The 8,815-nt window shown below is 25.2% G+C and overlaps 1 long non-coding RNA gene across 2 annotated transcripts in view; it reads left to right on the top strand.

Annotated features, from left to right (window-relative positions):
- The window catches only part of LOC111628042, a 17,266-nt gene extending 11,303 nt beyond the window's left edge, over positions 1-5,963 (top strand). For both annotated transcript variants that reach the window (XR_002757110.1, XR_002757109.1), the window contains one exon: positions 5,567-5,963. This is a non-coding gene — a long non-coding RNA (uncharacterized LOC111628042). The remainder of the gene's footprint in view (positions 1-5,566) is intronic.
- Positions 5,964-8,815: the final 2,852 nt, after the last annotated feature.

Below are 8,815 nucleotides of genomic sequence, written 5' to 3'. Positions count from 1 at the left end.
AAAACCAAAATAACTTTTATTTTATTAGTGTGTGTTTAAATTTGAAGCTTAATCGTTGGGTTTGAGAACAATATTTAATTTTTGTAGTTACATCTAAAAAAATGAGTTTTTTGATGATTAACTGCAGATGATCCCAAATATTTTTATTAGTAACCAATAATTATATAAATCCAGAACATCTTTTGTTCCAGAGGATCATATAGTCATAACTTCCTGATTCTTTTGAAGTTAAATGTAAGTATGGGGTAAGTAGTAGAGACTGAAGAGTGGCAAATTAGGGTTTTTTAATACATATAATGCATATAGAAAGTTTTCTTACAGGCCAAAAACAAACAGCAAAACAGGTGTAATTGATATGTGAAATATGTTTGTTTTTTGTTGTTGTGCTTTTTCAGAATACCATCAGTATGCTGCTGCTCTCACATGATTGCAATTTGCCTTCTCAAGTTTGATTTGACATCATCTTACAGAGGTTACCAGAAATTATTACATGTGAAATGTCGGTTAAGTCAGCATTGTATATCAACATAAAAAATTTTGTCATAGAATATGTGAACTGAGAATGGATATTAATGTCAAATTGACATGATCTAGATGGCTAGTACATCAGTACAATAATACATTTTAGTGTTGGATGCCATATGTCTATTGTATATTGCTAGTTGTTTATAGTTTTAACAAATTCAGCTGAATATTCCTCATGTGACAGTGTCATATGCTTTGTATATATTTGGATTTTTATTTGTATTGTAACCCAAATTTAGATTGAATTTTTTTTTCCCCCTTTCTATTTGGTAAACTAAAGGTATTTGTTTTGGATATGTTTTGTTTATTTTTTTATTTTTATCTAATTGCCTCAGTTTTAGGCTGGTTGGAGATCGTCTCGAGTGCCAGATCACCAGTACCATGGCATATTTCACCGTGGGATAATGAGTTGAGTAAAAATAATTGATTGCTGTTAGTATAATTCAACTGATATTATTACATATATCTATTCATTGTCACATGAGTGTTTAGATTTCAGCTTTTCATTTAAATAAATGAAGGAGATATGCCTCATCAACAGAGGTAAGAATAATGAAAATCACATTGTCATGTTTCAGTTTGAAATGTCTGTAAGCGATGTTTGTCATTTTACCAATAATGTTTTATCTGATATTGTTTTTTTGTATTGATATTTGTAAAATTCAATAAATTCTTCCAAGCTTTACAGCTTGATATTTGGTAAGAGTATACAAGTCTTAGCTCTAAAGTGAATTGGCATTATTGTGGTGAGTACATTACCATTTTCACTGTAAAGACATTTTGATTTTTTTTAAAGAGGAATGATAAATATAAAAATGCCTAATAATAAGAATGTATTTATCAAAAGTTATTAAAAAATGTACAAAAAATGATTTTACAGGTACAATATTAGAAATAAGATTTTTCAAATAATGATTTTAAGTTATTGTTGTAGTTAAAAAAGAATTTCAATGCATTGATTTACTATTCATAAATAATTCATTCATTTATGTTTATGCATTGTTTTCATAATGTTACCATTTGATTAATTTTAACTTTATTTACTATTTTCATCATGATTATGCCATGTCTATCTGAAAACAGAATAGATTGAAGAAATAAAGTTGAGAGTAAGATCTTTCAAATTTAAAATCACATTATTTTCATATGTAGTGCATTGTTTAGTATATAAGTAGGAATAGATTGAATGTAGAACATTCCTCATTTATATTAAAATGTGCTGTTTTGGCAGCACCTACACCATATCATTGTGTTATTCAATCTTTATTTTCAGTTCATATTACAGTTTTTTCTTAATGAATATAAATTTACATTCCATTTATTTTCATTTTATTATTATTAAAGTTATGAATAAAAAAATCCATCAATATATACCGATTCTTGCTGTTTGGAGAATAAAATCTGTGAAAATACAGAACAGGCTATTATATATCCTTTAAATTGTATAAAATCTGATTATAAAAAAATATATATATATATAAATAAAATTGAAACATGCTGTTATCTTTATACATTTTACATTTCAGAAAATAGAAATTGAGCACTGCATGTTTGGAAAATGCTTTGTGATGTTTTCTGTGACTTTTTTTAATTCATTCAGCACTGGTTTTGTGGTAAACTTAATGTAATTTAAAATAAAATATCTTTTAATTGTTTCACATTTTGTTTATTTGTAAATTGAAATTTTCATTTTTTTTTTAAATTTTGATACACCACAAAATTTCAATGTCTCTCATCAGATTTAATTTATAAACATATTAAAACTTTTTAACCATAAATATCTGTAGATGATTTGAAACATCAATTATATACTATGAAAAGCAGTAACAAAGAACCTTTATAAATTAAAATTGCATATGTGAATAGCAGAGTTTTGCTTACACAGTAAATAAGGAAACTGAGTTAATTCAAAACTAAACATTTTCTGGTAAATGCGTAAAGTAATACAAAATTTTGTTATAATAGTTTATCTGTCACTTTAAATATTAACGATTAAGCTGCATTGGCTAACTTCTACTTTTTGCAATTGTTAGTAATTTAGATATTGTATGAACTATAGTGTAAGGAATTCATTTATGCATTTTACACCATACACTGTATAGGGCATATTTTGCTAATATTGACATATTTATAAATAGTTACTGAATTAATTTGAGTGTTAAAATAAATATTTAGCTATTAAGAATTAAGTATTTTTATCTAACAATATATATCTATACAAAAATTGCTATTATTTGTTAAGATAATTGAAATTTTAAACACTTTGAAAAATGTCTTTGATATTAAGAATGCATTTATTTCAACAGCCAGTCATTTAATAAAAATTTCCTGTTATGACTTTTTTAAGATATAATTTCCTTTTAGGTTAACTAATAATTGTTTGCATAATAATAATAATTTATGCTCTTTGGGATGAATATATAATTTGATAACATACAATTTTAATGCATATGATACTAAAATGATATATAAATTTATAACAATATTTACTACGTAGTATTGTATCAGTACTTTAATCATGAATAATAATAATAATTAACTATTAATGATTATGATGACTGAAAGGCTTTTATTTAGAAAGTATTGTACTTATTTAGTTTCCTATGTTGTATTGCATTTACTCTTCATATTCAATAAACTAATATATTAATGAAAACGGTATTTACAATATTAAAAACAGCAAAGACATGTTTTTAAATATTTATTATTGATTTATTGGCATATGAATTTATTAATAATAGTAATAAATAATTTATTTGAATATCAAGGGTCTAATTTACTGAATTAAAATCAAAAGATCAACAAACTGCCTTTTGTTACTAATTCATAACAAAGTTTTATGTAACAGTTTAAACTGAAATTTAAATTAAATAGGATTAAATCAGCTGGATAGGGAAAAGTTAACTTAACAATATATAAAGGATACAAAGAAAAGTTTTAATTTTGATTAAATGCCAAGTATCTGTCTGTGGACTATGTAAAATTTAGTCTTGCATTCATGTGATAGTGATCAGAGATCATATTTATATAAACTCACTGAAGTGGCGTGTATATTATTGAAACAGTTTAATAGCAATAATTATGATTCCGTTATTCGGATCAAAATATACAATAGAAGAGAATTCTGTTAAAACTATAATTTTCTCTAATTCAATGAGATATTCAACAATCACAGTTAGCATTAGAATATGATTGACAATTGAGTAAATAATTCATTTGAAAATAATTGTAGTATTGATTTAAATAAATTATTTAGTCAAATTACTGATACAATATCTCATACCTTAAGTTAACCATTTAAAAACGTTTTATTCACAAGGTAATTAAATATTTAAGCATAAGTAATGTTATGAAAGTGATTTTTCTGAATACAGTAAACTAATGATTGCAACTTTTTCCTACAGTACATTTGAGAAAAAATTATTAATTTATTAAAATTTCTTTTTCATTTCTTAACTCAAAATTTTTTAACTTTATTTTTGATATATTAGAATTTAATTGTAAATAAAAGATTTGGAGTTTTATGCTGTAGTTAAGATTAAATACTTATATATATATATTTATAGGACACTGCTGATTATTTTGTCTTAAAGGTACAATTTAAGACAAAATAATCGACTATTTTAAATTTTACTTCATTTAAACTTAACATATTCTTACATGTTATTAACAGCTTCACAATATTTTATAAAATATCATTTTTTTATCACTTGAAGTTCTATATTGGAAAAAAAAAATTTAAATGCTATTTTAGTATGAAACTAACACACACACAAATACATGTAAATGGATCTGTTTCATATCAAAGGAATTTATAAAGAATTAAGTTTATTGGTCTTTTGATTTTATGTGTGTTTAATTTTTAATAATTTTTGGATTGATGATGATGATGATAAAATTCTGATTGATTTCATAGAAAAGAAATCTTTAAAAGTTTTAAAAATTGATTATAATATGTTTTCTGTGAGAGAATTTATTTATGATTTATATTAAGCAAGTGATGTTTTTTAAATTAGTTTTAAATTGTGATGTGAAGACAATTATTATTATTATTGGATTTTATTCAGCCAAGTTAGTTTTTGTATATACTAATCAGCAACTATTAATGCAAAGTTTAAAATACAAAATATATTTGAAATTTTCTTTATATAAATAACAGAATTTTTGTATTATTGAATTTACATGAATTTTAGGCATATCTATTGCAACCGAAATTACATTAACATAATGAAATAAAGATTACAACAATAAGTAGACTAAAATAGCTCCACCTTATATTTGATGATGGTACTTCATCATATTCTTATTTATTTACATGTCTTCATTGGAAAAAAACAAGAAATACTGATTAAAAAAATTTCAAATAAGCAAGTAATAATTCTGGATCATAGTGTAAACATCTAATAATAATGTTAATATTTACAACAGATCTAAATGAGATCTTAATCTAGCACAATCAGCATTTTATATACACATATATTTTAAAAGAAGTAGGATTTTAGCAATGTTTAGTCATGCTGTATTTGATTAAAACTTGTTATTCTTGCAAAATTTATCTGTAAATATATATATAATTTGTTTTGATAAAAATTCTAAGTTCTTTTAATTTTTGAAAGTTACAATAATGAGATATTTGAAAAAATTAACAATTCTGCATCTGGTTAAAACTTACATTACGTTTACGATAAAATTATTACAAGAATGTTGTTAAAGATTACATTTCTGATTAGAAACGTTTTAAAAATCAGACATGTAAAGTCTGTTAGCTGATTACCTGCTTAAAATTATCATCCCATACAATTTTTTATATGTTGACATAGGTATATAATCTGTGAAGAAATATTTATTGTGCTCATTTTTCATAGATTCATTTCAGTCAGTGTTTCACTGATATTTTCAGTCAGTTAATTCAGTAAATCAGATAAATAACCTGATTAAATGCCTCATCTTATCAACTATTGTAATGATTATTACATAGGCCTACTGTATTTATATTTATTTTTATCTTCAGTTAGTCAATTCAATAATTTTGTTTTTGTAGAGTTCAGCTTTTCCTGTTGGTACCATTAAATGAAAAAATGATTAAGTAAGTGGAATCCATACAAGGGAATTTGGGGATAATTGGATTCACCAGCCGTTGACATTCATTCATGGATGTAGCAACAGAAAGGAAAATAACTACAGATTTAATAGTACACAAATAATTTGTGACAAGATGGTTGGCATGATCATCAATATAAAACCCTATCCAGGTCTGTATTGGTGATTCTAGCATTTCTTTACAGCTGGTGATGGTCAGTGTGTTCGAACGTACAAAGAGTCAATCAAATTTTGTACATTCGTATACATTTCGGTAGATAAGTTAAAATGGGTAACGGAAAACTGAATGTATATTTTATATTTATGACAATTTGTTATTAAAGCATTTTTAATCACTAGATTGTTGTACTTTTCTGTTTTTAAATTAATCATATAAGTTTGATTGTCAGACTGCAAAAAGTGATGATCATTTAATTTTTGCATTTGACTCTTAATTATCCAGGATCAAAGTTTACTATGTTGTAAGAAGTATTTTAGAAAACTTTTTTCAAATTTGTTATTGTTTTATATAAAAATTGTGATTTGAATTATAAAATTAATTTTATAAATAATGCATTATTTTGGAGAGTTGAGAGTCAAGTGTAACTTTATAAATATTTAAGATAACTTAATAACTGCTTTGTGATGATTTCAAGAATAAAACTATCAGAAAATGGCACTTTTAGTCAAGATAATATGGTAGAAACTCCTGATGCTATGAAGGGGAGGAATGCCAGATGGTAGAAATCATGCTTTAGAGTTCTTTTCTCTTCACTTCATGCTTAATTATATACATATTTTGCTAAAAAGGTAATAACATGTTTGTTAACCATACTTTCTATATTAAAACAACTGAAAGTTTATAACCTCCTTTAAGGAAACTAATTCATGATATTTTTTTATTCTGTATTACTAAAGGTCACTTGAACATAATCTAAAATTTATTTTTTAATGATCTTGAATACCGGGATTTCTGTTGATTGAAAAGCAGCTAATCAAGTTTTTATTATACTTAATTTTATCATTAATGATTACATTACATTCCCATCATATTCTCTCTTTTTACTTATTTGGAGAAATGAATTATTGTGACTTCAATTCTGAATAATAATGCATTTGATATCTTAGCAATTCTTTTCACTGATTATTAGGAATCATTTTATGATGTAAAACATGTGTAATATGTAGTTAATTATATTGGTGATACTGTAATCATTACAAATGAATTTGAAAATTATACATAAACATATTACATAAAGCTCTTCTGTATTGAAACAAATTGTTATCAGCTTATGCTATGTAGGAGTTACAAATAAAAACAATTTTTTTCCAACTCATCTTAAATATTTTGCTAATTAATCAGAGATGATTTTAAAAAATTTTGAAAGAATTATAATATATTTTAGTAAATCAAGCATTTTGTCTTCAAAGAAGTTTTTCTAATGTCATTAAATGTTTTTATTACTCATCAAAACTATCTGTAATAATACACTCATGAAATCATTTTATATATATGATTGTCATATTAATTTTGCATGTTTTTGAGGTTAATANTATCAAAACATTTTTACTGTGTGCAAAATTTTTCAGAAACAATACTTTATAAATTTTTTATTATTATTATTACTGGGAAGGTGGTGAAATACTTATTTAAAATATAATTTTTATTTACTATTTTATCAACTAAGGAAGCTTGTTTCCATTACTCATAACATAGCCTAGAAATCATAATTTCATTTGTTTTTCTACATTTTTATTATGTACCATTTAGTTTTCATGCTTTCTATGAAATTGATTGTTAGAATATCAGTAGATATAATTTATTTTCCATATTGTGTTGCTATTTATAATTTACAGATAATTGTTTACACTATAACTAGAGAATTATCTTTGAGCCTTGCTAAGATTTCGATGATTACATTTACGATGATTATATTTACAGAACGAAGCACCATTTACTTAAACATTAATCACTTCCCATCACATTAGGTCTACGTTCCCCAAGATTTTCAACGATCAAAATTTCCTTTGTCCAAAATTACATAACCTTATGTGGAAGCACAGGCATTATGCATCAGAAGTATTAGAATTTATTGGTTTGCATATTAAATTTTTATATTAGTTTATTCAAACACGTAAAAAAATGGTCAATTCATAACTGATTTTCAGCCGTAATCTACATTTACTGGTACATATACAAAAAGCAAAGTTTGAGTGTAAAAATACAAATATTACAGTAACCTTATAAAGGCTAAGGTTATGAGAGGTTATGAAGGAAAATATCTCGCTGATGAGACACAATATATAAATAATCAATGAAATTTCATTGTGTTGTGAACCGACGTTTAGTTACTGTTTCGTTCTAATTTATAAACAAAATTTTTATGTATGGAACGTTACAAAATTAGAGATTTTAGTAGGTGCTAAGTTATTCGAACACACAAGCTAAACATCGAAGTGTCCACGAAAATAATAGTGAAATACTCAAAATCCAAATTTAACCGAATTTAATATTGAGATTCTTAGTTCTGCAGATCTTGTGATTCAAGAGTGTTAGCTACCTGAAAGTTTTTGGAAATCAAATTACACTAATTTATGACCATTTTGCGATTGGTTCAAGTTAAGATTTTATGGAGTTTTTAAAATCAGTTTCGGAAATGATTCTTGTTCATGCAGTTAACTTGAAGGAAACCTATAAAACTACGTAATTCTAAATGCCAAAAAACTATACTGTAGATATGTAGACAAGTTACAAGGCTGATACTGGGACTACGGGGTGATTTTACCAAGTGATTTCTTTGTCTTTGGGATAGTAAATCTACTATCCCAATCATTTTAAAATAAAAGAATGGCCTCAGAGAGATGGATTTGTTCCATGTCAAGCTAATGTAAAGAACCTCTAGTTGATACCAAAAAATCTTGTTACTCTCACTGTATACAGTATATAATTTGGATTAATGAAAGCCGTCAAAGTACTATGGAGAAAGAAGGCGTTCTTTTCAAATGCCTTAAACGGATTTTTTTTTTCAAACTTAAGTGATGTTAAGCTTAAACAAGGAATATTGTTGGACCTCTAATCAAAATTATTGCAGGATGACAATATATTAGAAATTGAATGACGTTGAATTAAGTGTATGGACGTCCTTTAAAATGTCTTCACTTGTCGCCATGTCCAATCACCAGAAACAGCTTTTCATTAAATTGTAAATTC

The sequence above is a fragment of the Centruroides sculpturatus genome, unplaced genomic scaffold, assembly GCF_000671375.1.
Source record: "Centruroides sculpturatus isolate CEXI.00-Female unplaced genomic scaffold, Cexi_2.0 scaffold565, whole genome shotgun sequence".
Classification (NCBI taxonomy): Eukaryota; Metazoa; Arthropoda; class Arachnida; order Scorpiones; family Buthidae; genus Centruroides; species Centruroides sculpturatus.
Note: the sequence above shows the minus strand (reverse complement) of the source record. Positions and strands in the feature narration are given on the sequence as shown.